At 48.7% G+C, this 16,524-nt stretch overlaps 1 pseudogene; it reads left to right on the plus strand.

Annotated features, from left to right (window-relative positions):
- Positions 1 to 16,524, plus strand: part of LOC136115891 (dynein axonemal heavy chain 9-like) — a 91,226-nt pseudogene that overhangs the window by 38,092 nt on the left and 36,610 nt on the right.

The raw sequence follows: 16,524 nt of genomic DNA on the forward strand, positions 1-16,524 counted from the left end.
GCAGGAGGGGAGGAGTGCACTCACATGAGGCTGGGAGCCTTTCCAGGGTGTGGGAGCATCTCCTGCTGCTGCAGCCAGGGAAACTTGGTACTTCACCTGGACATGGGAGAGAGAGATTTATGAGGTTTTCCAAGGGGAATTAAATCCCATGAAAATGGTTGGTCCTAGACATTGCCTCCTGCATGGAGCACTTTATCCACAACCCCTTTGGGATACAGTGACAAGAAGGCAAGTGCCTGTTTGCAGACTAGTTTCAGGCAAGTCAGTGGAAGAGCCATTCTGGAATGGTGGAGGGGTCCCTGTCTGCACTGGACAGAAGGTTTTCCCCTCAACCCAAAGACAGCACCCAGAGGATGGAGACCTTTAGCACAAAATCCATGTTTTACCATGAACATGTTTGTGTTGCTTTTTAGGACTCCAAACGCTTTGAAGGGATTGATGCGGACTTTAAAGAACTGGCCTATGAAACTCAGAAAACCCCAAATGTGGTTGAGGCCACCAATAAACCAGGTCTGTCCCAACAACTGGAGGACATTCAGAGTAGGTAGGTACAACTTCAGTCCCAGGATTTTGTCAGAGACTGGGATCAGCTCTAATAAGTTGGTTTAACCTGTGCTCCAAGGCTTTCCTTCTGGACTGTGCGTTCTTTGCATTCACACATTGAGTCTCTTTATTCATGATCCATCACCCTGAAGCCCCCAAGGTGGATTCTGGCTTTGCGTGTGTGCAAACTCTTATCTTGAATATTGATTTGCACACATACAAAGCTAGGCACTCAGTTGGTTTTAATAACATGTGGCCTCACTGCCACCCCAAATTTGGTGTCTTAAATATCTATTTAGCAGTCCAAGCAGGGATATCTGCAGCAGAGCTGATCCCATGTGCTTTAATTAACAAAATTATCTTTGTGTGTGTACCCTTCACAGATGGTATAACTAAACTCCCTGAGAAAGACCTTAATGTCCAGAGATGGATACAGTTCTCACCTAACATATGAGCTACTCTACCTGGAACACACCTAACAAGTTAACGTGATAGCTGTTGTGTCAGTAATAACTATCCATTTAAAATAGAGATCTAATTTTACTTCCTAAACAGATAAGGCCCGTGTTCCCCACAGAGGACTAACTGCATGTTATTTATGAACTTTGAAAGCTCAGCAGCAGTTTAACATGTAAACACTGAGAGATTCATTTTAGAACGGAGCAAACAAGTTTCTTTTCAGGCTTCACAAGCACAAAAAGCTGAGTAGGTTTGAATCAGACTTTAAAATGTGCTCATTAGAATAAAAGCAGTTTTGGAAACTTTCATCCTAGTGTGAAATCACCTGTGGCAGTTGAGAGCTTGTCTAAAACAGTAAGTCAGACTGCAAAGCCTTTCTAGCCTCTTCTTCCACCTGTGTTTCTGCTTTTTGGTGAGGATTCTCTGACTCTTTGTCTGTTTGACCCTTGGGAGTGGAGAGAGATCTATGAGTTACTATGTGCTTTGTTATCTATTTGGAAAATGCTGTAAAGGACCAGCCTGCAGGCTCAGCTCATGTCTGGCGTTTCCCCATGGGAGGGGAGAATCTGCTCGATAACCCAAACTGTAGCACGACACATTAAAGGATATTCACCCGCCTGTCCTGGGCTCTATTTTTCTGCTCTTCTCCCCAGGTTGTCCCTGTGTGAGAAGGCTTTGGCTGAATATTTGGACATGAAAAGATTGGCCTTTCCCAGATTTTACTTTGTTTCTTCAGCAGATTTATTGGATATTCTTTCCAATGGCACCAACCCACAGCTGGTAAGCCTTGCACTATGTCACCTTCACATTTTCCAGCTGTCAGTAATGTCAGGGTGGAAGATGCTGTCTAGGGACTCAGCTGTAGCTTATCCTTTCTTGAGTGCCTTTTCTCCCACCCTCACTTGGATTAACAATAACTCTTTCACTGCTGGCCTTCATCTGTCGTCTCTGAAAGGCAATGCGCACACTGTATGTTGTCCCATCTGTCCCTGGTGATGCTTGCAGATGGTTCTGAAAGCACTGCACAGAGCAGAGCTATGTTCTTGATACCATAAAAACAGTGGGTTTGTTTCTGCTGGGATACAGTGAGGTTGGGGGAAACCATTTCTTGAGGATCTCAGCCAAAACTTGTTGCTGAGCTTGGTTCCCCAAGCTGGGATGCCAGCAAACAGCATCTGTTGTTGAAAGAGCCACAGACCGATCATTCAAATGTGACAGTGTCGACAACCGAGGGCTTGGAGACGTCTCTGTTTTTAGGCAGAGGAGACATCTGCTAGTCAGCCACTTCTTCCTTCCCCCATGCAAAGGTCTTTGGGATGGCCTGTTCACAGGGGAAGAGCAGAACACAGCCTGGAAGAGGTAAGACAGCTGGTGGTCAGACAGTGGCTGTGGCCAAGGCAGGACTTCCTTGGGCTGCCACCCACCCCTGCACAGCTCTGCTTGGCCTTGTTTGGGACGCATCTTTTATTCAGAGGTTGGTGCGTAAAACCAGTCAAAACGTTCACAGCAAAAGGCGAGTGTTGGATGATGAACAAAGTCCTAATTCTGTCTTTTGGTAGCGAGTATTTTCACTTTCTTCAGGCTTTCCACCATTTTCAGTATTGATGTGAGCACAGGAATGGAGCAGGTTTGCATGTGTATTTGGAAATGCTGTTGTTTCCCTCTAACCTTTAACGCTGCTTCTATCTGTGTCTGCTGCTGGGTGATTTCAGCCCACAGAGTATCATAAATACATAGTTGATTGATATTTAAAATGAAGAGGAAAAAAAAAACACAGGAAGCAAAGATACTGTGTTGAAATGCTCTGTTGAGTAAGAAGAAATTCCTGGTGTTTTCTGTTATTCAAAAGTATTTGCAGTAAAATCAAAGTAAATGTCAAGCAGTATCATACATAGATACACTCTCAGCCTTCCCAATGTAGTTTCAGAGTCTGATGATTCCTAAAGGAGGATTAAATACACAATGACATTATCCTCGTGAACTGGGCGCTGAACTTGTGCAGATTCAGGTGCGTTCGGGCTCTGGCAGCAGGATCGCAGCAAGTGCTGGGGTTGTGTCCGAACCCTCCAGACTGGACAGGGTCTGGGAAGGGGCAGCTGGGGATTTGTGACCAGAAGCTTCTACATGTAAGAAAAAGTTTCTACGGTTTACTTACGGTTTGAAAAGAGATAAGCTTATGGCCTCAAGATACGCTTAATGGCCTCAAGTTGTGCCAGGGGAGGTTCAGATTGGATATTGTAAAAAAATTCTTCCCAGAAAGGGCTGTGGGGCATGGGAACAGGCTGCCCAGGGCAGTGCTGGAGTCACCATCCCTGGAGGGGTTTAAAAGACATTTAGACGAGGTTCTTAGGGACATGGATTAGTGCCAGAGCTAGGGTATGGCTGGACTTGATCCTGAGGGTTTCTTCCACCCAAAATGATTCTGTGATCTGGGGGGATGCTGAGTGCCCTGTGCTTCTCAGAGTCACTTAGCACCTCCCAGGGTTTGGCCCTGCTTGTATGTGTGTGAGAAGCTGCGTCCACTTGCAGCACAGCTCATGAGAGGGAGGGTTGTAGTTCTTTGTGAGTCAGTGAGTCAGAATTAGATGGACAAATCCACCTCCACCCTTCCTTCTCTGAAAGCATCAGAGCATTGGGCATCTCACGCAGAATCCCAGAATGTCAGGGTTGGAAGGGACCTGGAAAGCTCATCCAGTGCAATCCCCCCATGGAGCAGGAACACCCAGCTGAGGTTCCACAGGAAGGGGTCCAGGGGGTTTGAATGTCTGCAGAGAAGGAGACTCCACAACCTCCCTGGGCAGCCTGGGCCAGGCTCTGCCACCCTCACTGAGAAGAAGTTTCTTCTCAAATTTAAGTGAAACCTCCTGTGTTCCAGTTTGAACCCATTCCCCCTTGTCCTATCACTGGTTGTCACCGAGGAGAGCCTGGCTCCATCCTCCTGACACTCATCCTTTATATATCTGTAAACATGAATGAGTCCCCCCTCTGTCTCCTCTTCTCCAGCTCCAGAGCCCCAGCTCCCTCAGCCTTTCCTCATACGGGAGATGCTCCACTCCCTTCAACATCTTGGTGGCTGCGCTGGACTCTCTCCAGCAGTTCCCTGTCCTTCTGGAACTGAGGGGCCACAACTGGTCACAATATTCCAGATGTGGTCTCACCAGGGCAGAGCAGAGGGGCAGGAGAACCTCTCTGACCTACTGACCACCCCCTTCTAACCCACCCCAGGTACCATTGGCTTCCTGGCCACAAGGGCCCAGTGCTGGCTCATGGTCACCCTGCTGTCCCCAGGACCCCCAGGTCCCTTTCCCTCATTTCTCATCTCCCCTATGGGAGTTTTTCTACCTCTCTGCTGTAATTGAGAGAGGCAGCTCCTGTCTGGGACTGCTTTGGGAGCTTCCCCTTTCTGTGGGGACGTCAATCCTAGGAGAATCTCACCTTCATTGGCGTGGGGCGCGCAGTGATGCAGTTGTGTGTTACGCAGTGGTCTGGAAGAAGTGCTGGTGACCTGCTCAGCTCCCAGCAGGCAGATGCTGATGTTGAGAGCCCACAGCATCTCCCTGTTGGCTTTGCAGACTCAGATGGAGGTGAACAGGAAAGAACTGAATTATTCTTTTCCTTCTGGAAGAGTGCTTTTGGTGAACATGGTTGTTCTATAGGAGGTCTGGGCTGTTTATCATAGGTCTTAGGCAGAAATAAAGATCTTTCTTCTCCATGAAAGAGAATTTAGGATATTTCACTAGCACAAAATCAGTTTCTAGTAGTGGAAAACCAGGAAAGTTCATAGTGAAGAAAACTCCACGTTGTGCTGAGAATAGGATGAGGTGGAGAAATGGCTACAGACTTCTCATCACTACATGTAGGGAAATTTGGGGTAGGAGTCATGAGGTGTTTCAATGTTTTCTATGCTTTTGCTCTGTATGGAAGATTTCCCAATGGAGAAACATGATTTATTAAGGCATGTCTGTTTTCTAAATTACGTAGAAATAGGTGGAAGTATTACAAGAGACAGCAAGAGGCTTTTGTTGGCAGTATGTTGGCCACATTTGAGAAGATGTGGTGCTACCTAAATATGCAAGATATTTTGTTAACATGATTTTGCTTGTGACATGTATAGCGATCTTCATTCCGCTCGTCCTATCTCGGTTGCTTTATTTACACAACCCGTTTTGCAGGTGCAACGTCATCTTTCCAAACTCTTTGACAGCTTGGCCAGGATGAAATTCCAGCTGGACTCTGAGCAAAAGCCAACCAAGGTTGGCCTGGGAATGTACAGTAGAGAGGAGGAGTACGTCAGCTTCAGCGAGCCTGTGACTGCAGTGGGCAGGTGAGAGGGAAGTCCTTGTCTATCAGAACTGTCCGGTGGAGTCTGCTCCCCTGCCCCTCGTGTGAGATCCCTTGCCAAGACGTCATAGAGCTTCACTGCTCTCCCCTGGTGCATGAGAAAAGCTGGAAGAGGTGGTGATTTAGTACCTCCTTACACCACAACCTTTCGTGTCACTCTGGATAGGTCCTCACTAAGGGGGGACGTGGATGTCGCAGTCCACTGTGAGAGAAAGAGCTGTGCCATTTTTCTGACTAGGTTTTCAATTTGATTTTTTCTAAGACCTTTTGAAGGTTAGTCTTAAAGCTTGCTACAAATATCCTCGGTGAGGGAGGGGATGCAGACTGAAAAGAGACTAAGCTATTCCATAGTACCTCTGCACGGGTGTGTTTGGCAGGAGAAGGCCTTTTACCTGTTTCTCAAGTCTTCATTATTTCATACCACGAGTGAAAGTATGAAATGTAAGAATCAAGCTACTGCTCAGCTTATCTATCCTGGTAGTTTCACCTTTCTGCATGGTCTGTTACAGGAAGCTAAAGTACGTAATACCGGCTACTGAGCTCCCCAGCAATGGAGCTTGCTGCGTTCAGTCTGTCTTCTTGTTGAGGGCTTTGCCTGTGAAATATGAAATTCAGCAGGAATTGTGTTCCCAAGTTTGGCAGCATCTTTCTTCTGCTGCTGGCAGACTGCCCACATCCCACCAGGGATTCTGTCATGGCCTGGAGGTGGAACACACCTGGCCAAATTATTCATTGACGGAGTTCATTTTGGTTCCTCCTGTAGCTAGAGTTCAAGAAAAAAATCTGTCTTCTGTTCTTGGTGTCTGGAAGTAGATGCTAATCCTACAGTACCAGAATTAGCCAAATCTACCCAGTCTGAAGGAGGCTGTGAGGTTTGGTTAACTCATAGAATGTCCTGAGCTGGAAGGGACCCACCAGGATCATGGAGTCCAAGTCCTGTCCCTGCAGTGACAACCCCACAGGTCACCCCGTGTGTCTGAGGACGCTGTCCAGTCTCTCCTTGAACACTGTCAGGTTGGGGCTGTGACACCTCCCTGGGAGCCTGTTCAGTGTCCAGCACCTCTGGGTGAAGAACCTTTCCCTCATGTCCAGTCTAAAGAGAACTGAGATGCTTGCCTCATTTCCTATCTTCACTAATTACCAAAGGCACTTAAGAAGAGCAAATGTGTTACTGGGATTTAATCTCTTTTCCAGGTTGAAGTCTGGCTCAGTCATGTACTAGACAGCATGAGGGCTACTGTGAGAGATGAGATGACAGAAGCCGTCATGGCTTATGAGGAAAAACCAAGGGAACAATGGCTCTTTGACTATCCTGCCCAGGTATCTGCCACTGCTTCTTATCACCACTCAGGCTGGCTCGTGGAAAGGTAGCTCTTGGGTTCCCCATCAGTCCTGCCCTTCCCTTCTTTCAGCAGCTGTGGACAGGCATGTTTCTGGCCTCCACCTTGCTATCCAGGAGAGAGGGAGGATGAGTTGTCCTTTATCCTGGCGGTCTCCTGATGGAGTTTTCAGGCTGAGCTCCATGCTCTGGTTGGGGCTCTTGGTTGGGTGACAGAGCCCAGGGGCTTGGGCAGTGCAGTCTGTACAGCCAGAGCAGTGAGAGGTGCAGCAGGAAGGCAAAGTGGTGAGGCCTGATAAGAGTGAAGAGCCCCTCAGATGCACCTCTGACAACCTCGTGGTCTCCAACTCTTCCTCCTCTGCTGTGTCAGGCATGTGAAAGGTGCTGATTTACTTAAAACTAGCTGCTAAATGTGTCTATCACTGATATGGTGTTTTAAATGAATGTCATGGAGCAGATCCTTGTTGTACTGTCTGCTGTGACTACTGTATGAAAAAATACTTAATTTCATGTCACGGATGTTTCATCCTTGATCTCCCTGTGGATCCGACACTCTTGAACATAAGGAAGCTTTGGTATTTTCCCTGATACTGAACCAGCCTATTTCCCTAGGTGGCGCTTTGCTGCACCCAGATCTGGTGGACAGCCGAGGTTGGGATTGCCTTTGCCAGGGTGGAGGAAGGCTACGAGAATGCGATGAAGGAATAGCACAAGAAGCAAGTGACCCAGCTGAACACCCTCGTTACCATGCTGATCGGGCAGCTCTCCAAGGGCGACAGACAGAAAATCATGACCATTTGCACCATCGACGTGCATGCTCGGGATGTGGTGGCAAAGATGATAGCACAGAAGGTTGGTGTTGGCAGTTCAGCACAGTTCTGTGGGTGCTGGAGAGGGGGCTTCAGGGGGCCCAACCACTGGCCATTCAGATCACTGCCGGTCTCAGTGGGAGGCGTATGACTAAATTTATTTCTACAATGTTTGTAGTAAGTGTGCAGAAAGCCCCTGTAAGCCTGCAGAGCTGTGCTGTGTCATGGCCCTGCAACACCAACTTGTAGTTGCTGCAGATTCACACCAGGAGTGAGAGCGCGGCACTGCGTCCTGGTGCCAAGACATGTGCTGGTGGATGATGGTGGTGTGTTGGGAGGCTGCTGGACTCAGTCTCAGTTTTGACTTTAGAAAGTAAGAAAAAGCATTCAAGCTTTGTTCTTTGTAGCGTCCTTTGTCTGGTGTGGGGCCACAGGGACTTATGTGGGACTCCCTTCTCCTGCAACACCTCTCCCACACTACTCCCCTGTCCCTGACACCATGCCAAGTGTTTAGCCTTGCAGGTGGGTGGGAAGATGCCCTGAATGTATTGGGTTGTGGCTCTTCCCTCATCTGTGTCATCTCAGAGGCAGCCAGGCTGCTCACAGGGTTTCTGTCTTCAAGGCTCAGCTGGGCTCAGTGGTGCCTCGGTCCAGCCTGGGGTGAAGTGATGCATCTGGACCTGCCTGCTGGTTGTGCAGAGAGCGCTGGCCATGCCTGTCTTTGTCCACCTGTCCCCAGTCTGTTTCCTTGGTGCTGTCTGCAACCTCTTCCTTGTCTAGATGGCCTCTGCTCCTTCTCTCACTCTGGTTGCATTATGAGACCTTCTTCATGACTTGCTGCTTCTTAAATCTATTCAGGAGTCTTTTTGTAAGGCTCTTTCTCTTGGCCATTAATTTTTTCCTCTCCCACCAATGTGGTCACTAATTTGGTTCCTCCCCTTTACTGATGGGAGATGGGGAGGTGACATTTCTCACCGCATTGCAAGGAGGCGGCCTTCCTCACCACACCTGCCTTGCAGTGAGGACCAGTCATCCCCCATGAAAATTTTATAGCAGTCGCTATTTTGGCCCCCGAGCTGCATGTGTCTGGCATCCCCGGCCTTCCTGTGATGGTGTTTGTGGGTGTGTTGCAGGTGGACAATGCCCAGGCCTTCATTTGGCTGTCACAGCTCCGGCACAGATGGTCAGATGAGGAACGGCACTGCTTTGCCAACATCTGTGACGCCCAGTTCCTGTACTCCTGTGAATACCTTGGCAATACCCCTCGGCTTGTGATCACTCCGCTGACCGACAGGTAAGTCCCTGGGACACAATGTCATAGCTGGGCTTTGCCACACAGGTAGAGAGAGAGATGCCAACCAAAGATGGATTTAGTTCAGACACCTGTATCCCTCTTGTTCTGTCTCCATGTCCCAGCACTCCAGTGGTCGAGCTCTAACTCTTATCTGGTTTTTGGTGGTACCCTCTGGGGAATTTGTACATCAGATCCCTGGGTGGGATTCAGCTCACACATTAAAACACTTGTGGGTGTCTTCCTGTGCACAAGATGTCCACAGTCCATAAAGCTGGTGAGTCTAGAGAGCTTTCATCCCATCTTGAAGCAGACATCTACCTGGTTGCCTCAGTGGGGACACCTAGGGTTACTTGAGATACTCTGTGTTGTCCCACCTGGCTTCCAGCTGCCAATCCAGAAGTGTAAAAGTCTCCTATGGACCCCTTGTCATATCTCTCCACCCTATGTGACATTTCAGCAACCAAGAGCATCTCAGGTGGCTCTAGTCACCTGTGTTAGTCAGCTGCGTCAAGCCCCCAGGTATCATCAGGTTTTGTTGGCTATATTGACTACACCTCTGTGGCTTATACAGGTAGTATAGATACTCACATGTGGACACCACCCCAGTGTCCATCATCAACATGATGGAGAAACTTTGGGACTTGCTGCAGCTTTGAGTTGGGTTCACTCATAGGCCACCTGAGCAGGTTTCTGTCAGTGACAGGTCTTCCAGAAAAGCTGTCCTTTTCTCATACTGCCTGAGATGTGCCCAATATCCATGAGTTGTATGAGGATCCAGAGAGAACACAAGCTGGACATGAAGAGGTTTGGGCAGACCTTGGTGGAAGATGAGTATCTCTTGGAGAAAACAGAGCTGAGCAGAGGTGGTAATTAATGCCAAGAAGGCTTTCAGCTCAGACATGACCCCTGCTCACGTACAGCTTTTCAGAGGAGAGGCTCTGCTGAGTGCAATGCTCTAGTGCTATTGCCCTGCAGCCCACAGTTGACCTATTGGACGTATTTCCTTTTTTCATTCATCATTCACTGTGAAAGATGTTACATCACCCTGACCCAGTCACTGCACCTGACCATGAGCGGAGCACCTGCAGGCCCTGCGGGCACTGGCAAGACGGAGACTACGAAAGATTTGGGGCGAGCCCTGGGCATCATGGTGTACGTGTTTAACTGCTCCGAGCAGATGGACTACAAGGTATGGCTCCCACCTCGGCTGCAGTGCGGTCACATGGGGCTGGGGATGCTCAGGGCCCGAGCAAACCTGAAGGATGAGAGTAATCCAATGGTACCTGGGGTGCATTAGGAGAGGTATGACCAGCAGGTCAAGGGAGGTTGTTCCTTCCGCTCTGCTCTGCCCTGGTGATGCCACATCTGGAGTTGTGTCCAGTTCTGGGCTCCCCAGTTTAAGAAGGAATAACTGCACAGAGTCCAGCAGTGGGCTACAAAGATGCTGAGGGGTCTGGAGCTTCTTTCTTGTGAGGAGAGACTGAGAGAGCTGGAGCTGTTGAGCTGGAGAAGAGAAGCTGAGAGGGATCTGATCAATGGGATCAATATCTCAGGGTGGCTGTCAGAGGATGGACCAGACTCTGTTCAGTGGTGCCCAACGCCAGGGTGAGGGGCAGCGGGCACAGACTGAAACACAGGAGGCTCCGTCTGAACATGAGCAGAAACTTGCTTGCTGGGAGGTGCCAGAGCCTGGCCCAGGCTGCCCAGAGCGGGTGTGGAGTCTCCTTCTCTGAGACATTGAAACCCGCCTGGACCCACCTGTGTGATCTGCTCTGTGACCCTGCGTGAGCAGGGCTTGGACTGGGGGATCTGCAGAGGTCCCTCCAACTCAACCAGGCTGGGATTCTGTGATCACCTCTCTCCAAATCCCTGCTACACTCCTTTAAGCTGAATGCCTTTTCCTTCTCCTCCCGTTCCTTCTCTAAGATTTGCACAAGGTTCTTCAGGAGGCAGAGACCCGAACTATCTTCTCTGCCTCATTATGCATTTCCCTTCCTTTCTGGAGTTAGATTTCATGTGTAATTCTTCAAAAATGTTGGTCTGTTCAGTTGAGACCAAGGCTGTGCTGATAGTTGGACCCTGGTCGTTTCTTCTCGGCGTGCTCGCGACCTGGCAGCCCCTGGCACGGGGAGGGACCTGTCCTGGTTTTCTCAGGATCCTCTCCCAGAATAAACCCAAAACATAGTGAACCTTCAGCCGCTACAGAGCACTGAATCATTAGGCTGAGTCTTGCTCTCTGCCAGTCTGGCACGGTACAGTGATTTTGGTAGCCTCGGATCATATTTCATTTAGCTTATGGGCTCTCCCAGGAAACGGGGCCATCAGTAATTCAGCACAAGTGACCTTTAAATGAAACTGGTGCACAGATATATCGAGAAAGTGCAATTAGCAGATAAAGTGGCAAGCTGCGCAGAGCTATAAATATTATAATTGAGTTGTGCCTGCTGTTTCCATGCACTTTTCTAAATACCCACAATAGACTGTAAATTGCTATAAATAAACAGGCTGGGAAATAAAATCAATTTTTTGCTGGAGTTGATTCCATTTATGATTTCACTCCTGTAATCTTTGTTTTTGTTTTGTTTTTCCAGTCGTGTGGGAATATTTACAAAGGCCTTTCCCAGACGGGAGCCTGGGGCTGTTTTGATGAATTTAACAGGATCTCAGTTGAGGTCCTTTCTGTGGTTGCTGTACAGGTGAGTGGAGAAACACTCATCAATAAATACAAACAGAGCAGAGCCATTCTGCAGTCTTTGGAGCAAGGGTAAAAACGGCAATTGCATATTGCCGGTTTCAGTTCTGTGTATAGGCAGGTGTGGGATTAGATCTCAAGATTAATCACATGAATATCACAGCACTGCCAAGATGTCGCAGTTACGTGCTGCAAAGATATTTGTCACTTTTCTTGCCCCAGTTACAGCATTTGTGCCAAGACAATTCTTTGTAGCATCTTTTCCCAGACCACTACGCACCATGGCTCTGTACCTGTTCCTCCTCAGGAAAGCACTCGTGCCATTAATCTGCTGTGAGATAATTGCAGCACATCGTTTCAAGACAGAGAAGCTGCCTTGACTTGCGGCTGCTCAGTCTGCAATGTAGGGAATAATTTTCACGGAGGGGAAGAGGGGTGTCTGGGGCAGATCCGCTGGACTTCTGGGGGTTCCTTATCACCCCTGGTCAGGCACAGGTTGTGTGTCATACTCAGGAAATGGGAATACATTCAGGATTAATTTTCTTAACCTGTCTCCAAAACTATATGGCTGTGGATTTAGTTCTGGTGTCTGTAACGACAGCTCTGCCAAGTGGCTTTGGAAGGTATTCCTGGCCAACTGGCACCATTCCTTGGAGGAATGTGCGCAGCCCCGTGGTGCTCCCAAAAGCCAGTGTCAGCTGGTGACACTCGGGAGCTGGAATCTGGGGCAGATCTGCGGCCCTTGCTGGCGCGCTTGCCCAGGGTACCCTGACACCGTGGGATTAAACCTGGGACAGAGCTATTGGAGCGGTGCCCAGCTGGGCATGGGTGTTTCCCCTGGCGAATGGTTTCTCATCTCCTCTGTAGTTCAGCTGCTCAGTGCATTGTGTTGGTGAGTCTCGTGTGAAGCGCAGCAGCATCCCTGGAGAAGGGCTGGAAGGGAGACTGGCCTCCCCATCGTGCCAGAAAGTCCTGTGCTCTCGTGCTTATATATATAATCTGTCACTTCGCGTCCTCCTTCCCCTCCTCTTACCAGCCCATGAGGAAACCTGGCATTATTTTATACAGGGGAAGCCTTGGGGGGCTTCAGTGCAGAAAACTGAGGTGCCAAAGTGCCCAAGTTCTTCAGGATCCAACTGTCAGCTGAGTGCGTGTTTTAGGATCCTAATATCTGATTGAGGTGCTGAATTGTTCCTGGACTCCCTTTTGGGCTCAGTGTTATAGAAAGATATAAAGCTCAGAAGTTTCTACACTTCTGTAAATGTTTCGGTCAAAGACATTGTTCTTAACCCCTCCATGAACTCCTCATTCTTCTCATCTGTTTCACTCATAATTGGTACCTTATGTGGCATCCCAGAGAAGCCCCAGGCAGGTACAAGAGTTTATGTATCATTCCCTCTCAATTTCTCTTCCGTCAGGTCCTAGTTTAAAGTTGTCATTGAAAAAAAGTCTTTGAGGATCTTGAAATAAAAAGGGAAGCTGAACAAAAGAAGCCCAGGAATGACTCAACTGCTGATGGTTCCCTCGCTCCTGGCTGGAGCGTGGCAGCTGAAGAAAGCGGCACGGCCGTCATTCCATCATGGTGTCTCCTGGCTGCTATTAGGAGTGTTACCATGGCGATGTTTAATTGGCTGTCTTACTCATGCAGCTGATGTCGATATGGTTCCTTACAGGGAAAAATTCGATTAATTGCTTTACTTTGAGATGGCAAACAGTAGTGAGGTTAGAGCGGTGAATAGAGAGAGATTTGCCCCTCGCTGAGGTGCTGTTTGCAGAGAGGTGAACTCTTCGGAAGGAGAGGAATGAGCAGAACAAAGCTGCAATCAGGCAAATATAAAAAACAATATAATATTAGTGAGTGAAGGTGTTAGGAGAGGTTTTACAGCTTCTGCCTTCTGGTTTTGGTTTTAAATCAAACGTCTGATGTCCCAAAATCTTTAAAAGTGATATCAAGTGGTCAGTTTACAACTGAGCTGAGGCCAAGCTTATTGGGAGGTGCTACCCCTTCTCTGGGCCTGGTCAGGGAACGGAGCAGGCACAGGAGGGTTTTGGGATGTCCTGAAGAGCAACGCTGTGTGGGGAGAGGTGAGATGGGTAAAGGGAATAATGGGCCCATATTGTGATAGACTTTGGGGAGTGCGTTTGGGTGTTGGCTGTGTTGTGGATACCTGTACTGCCCTGTGTCTCTCTCACACATCAGACCTCTGCTGGGCTGGCTGGTTCAGAGATGGTGGAGCCTCTGGTGGTGTTTTTGCTGTGAGATGTGCTGAGCAGTGTCCCACAGGTGATGTCAAAAGCCAAGGTGAATGCAGGCAGTGCTGGGGACATTTCCCGCTCCTGAGTTGCTCTTCCTGACCCACGTTCATCATTGTCTCATGGAGCAAAGGTGTGAAGTCTTGCAACTCCTTTGCATTTTGACTTTCCACTCTCTTCAGCTCTTTTTTCTGCTTTGCCAGAGTTTGACTGAGATGGGAAATTGATATTGCCATGCTGATGTACTCCAAACAGTGTATAAAGCTTTATGCTGCCGGTAAAAAATAAAACAGTGATTAGCCCCATTTGTCACGAGGCCAAGAGTAACGAAGGAAGCACCGTTGTCTGATGTGTTTTTCATAAGTGAACGCTGATACTATAGTACTGTCTTGATTTCTAGGTGAAGAGCGTGCAGGATGCAATACGGGAGAAGAAGAAATCCTTCCATTTTCTTGGAGAAGACATCAACTTAGTACCATCAGTAGGCATTTTCATCACCATGAACCCTGGTTACGCAGGGCGAACAGAGCTACCTGAGAATTTAAAAGCTCTCTTCAGGTGAGTCCAGGTCAGGGTTTGTGACCTGGCAGAAACTGTCTTTTGGAACATCCAGGCTCGACCTCATGTCCTTGGGGAATTCACTTGCACAGGGCATTCGCAGGTAGTTTAAGCCTTGCACAACAGGCCTGGGTCTGGGCACGCACAGGCAGGGCAAAGCAGCTCTGTCCCTTGTCATGGGGAAGGCAGAGGGTGACCTGGCTCATAAAAGAAGGCCTAGAAGATGAAGCTGCAAATGCGCTGCCTGTAAGACCTGTAGTCAAGAAATACTTGTTCTGCAATGCCTCCTCACCTGTCATTTTAGGCCGTGTGCGATGGTTGTGCCAGACTTTGAGCTGATCTGTGAAATTATGTTGGTGGCTGAGGGATTCATCGAGGCCCGGGTGTTAGCCAGGAAGTTCATTACTCTCTACCAACTCTGCAAAGAGCTCCTGTCCAAGCAGGTGAGCCTGGTTCTGTGGCTGAGTGGTATGATGAATCTCCAAAATCAGCAGAAACATGGCACTGTGCTGCTCAGCTCCATGGCTAACGTTTCACAGCTTTTATTTAATGGCTGCATTTGCACTGGCTGCTGGGGGAGGAGAGGGTTGGTGATCATCGGAGCAATAAAATTTTCAGACTGCTTTACTGGAGCATCTGCAGGGACAAAAGCATTTGACCAGCTGCATTAATGGGAGACCTTTCAGTGAGTTTAAATGACACCATGTTTGGGGTAGTATTCAGTGACCTTTTGCTTTCCAGTCTCTTCCTATTGATTCTCCTGCCTGCAAAGGGTTTATGGTGTCCCTCTCTGAGTTCAGCCTTAGGCTGGTTCCAGGTCTTGTTAGAGTTACTGTCAGTGCAAAGCAAATCAGATTTTTCCTTGTCATTATTTGTGTAGATCGAAGCTGGGTCCAGAGGAGACCTGAATCAGGATTCCTGATGATCCAAACCTGATCTTGGCGGTGCCAGCATGAGGCTGGGTGGGATATGCTCTGTCGCAGAAACTTGGTGCTGTGCCTTGAGGGGCCTGGTGGAAGCCATGGCCTCCCACACAGAGCAGTCAGCTGTCGAGCTGTGCTCTGGAGGGTGTTAACAGGACAGAAATATGAACAGTTGTTTGTTGGCTTGAGAGTTCTTCTCATGCCGTTTTGTGGTACTTTTTCAGCAATGTCTTTACTGACCCCTTATTCCTGGACCTCCTCTGAGACCAAACAGGCTTGTCATCTTGTGATGGGCAGGGTGGAGAAACTTGGGTCTTTGGGGCCTCATAATGGACTCACAAGCCTTTCACCTTGGTGGCTCCTGCAGATGCAGGGGGCTGGCTGGCCTTGCTATAGGTGCTTTATGGTTTAGGTGAAACAAATTGCTTTGGTCTCTGGAGTGCAAATCCTGCTGCTGTCTTACTGCCAACTGTGAGCCCATGTGATGGTCTGAACAGCTGAATTATTTGACTCTTTAATACTGTCCCTGACGGGAATCTCACCTACTGAGATGGAAACCAGGTCACTCAGGCTGGAGAAGGTCTCTGGCCACAATGCAAATAACAGATTTAGATGTATTTTCATTGCTTACTAGTCTGGCAGTTTGGGAATGGTGGTTCTTCACCCTACATGGTGCTGTCTAAGCATAAACTCATGCCTCTTTTTTTTTCTTCCTCTGGTGTAGGATCACTACGACTGGGGCTTGCGTGCCATTAAGTCAGTGCTAGTTGTTGCTGGCTCCCTCAAGCGAGATGACCCAGAGCGACCCGAAGACCAGGTTCTGATGCGCTCTCTTCGTGACTTCAACATCCCCAAGATTGTGACGGATGATGTGCCGGTGTTTATGGGGCTGATTGGGGATCTATTCCCTGCACTGGATGTGCCTCGGAAGCGTGACCTGAATTTTGAGTCGTTTGTGAGGCAGGCTGTGCTGGACCTCCGGCTGCAGGCTGAGGACAACTTTGTGCTCAAAGTAAGACCAAGAGATCTTCTGCTACACCCACATCGCCATCAAATCATTTGGGTTTTCTCAAACAGCTTTGCTTCTACAAAGAGAGCTCTGCACAGCATTGTCCTTGCAGGCAGATCTCGCTGGAGGGCAGTCAGCTGTGCTGGGTCTGAGGCAGTTGCACCTGCTCCTGAAGTCAGCACTGGATCAGTCTCTGGGCTTCCAAAGGGGCCAACTTTTGTAGGCTCATGAAAGTGTAGCCCCTGGAGAGCAGGGCCTCATCAGGTGGTGGTTGTCAAGTATAAACAGCGCTGAAAGTTTATCT

The sequence above is a fragment of the Patagioenas fasciata genome, chromosome 34 (assembly GCF_037038585.1).
Source record: "Patagioenas fasciata isolate bPatFas1 chromosome 34, bPatFas1.hap1, whole genome shotgun sequence".
In the NCBI taxonomy this organism is placed as follows: Eukaryota; Metazoa; Chordata; class Aves; order Columbiformes; family Columbidae; genus Patagioenas; species Patagioenas fasciata.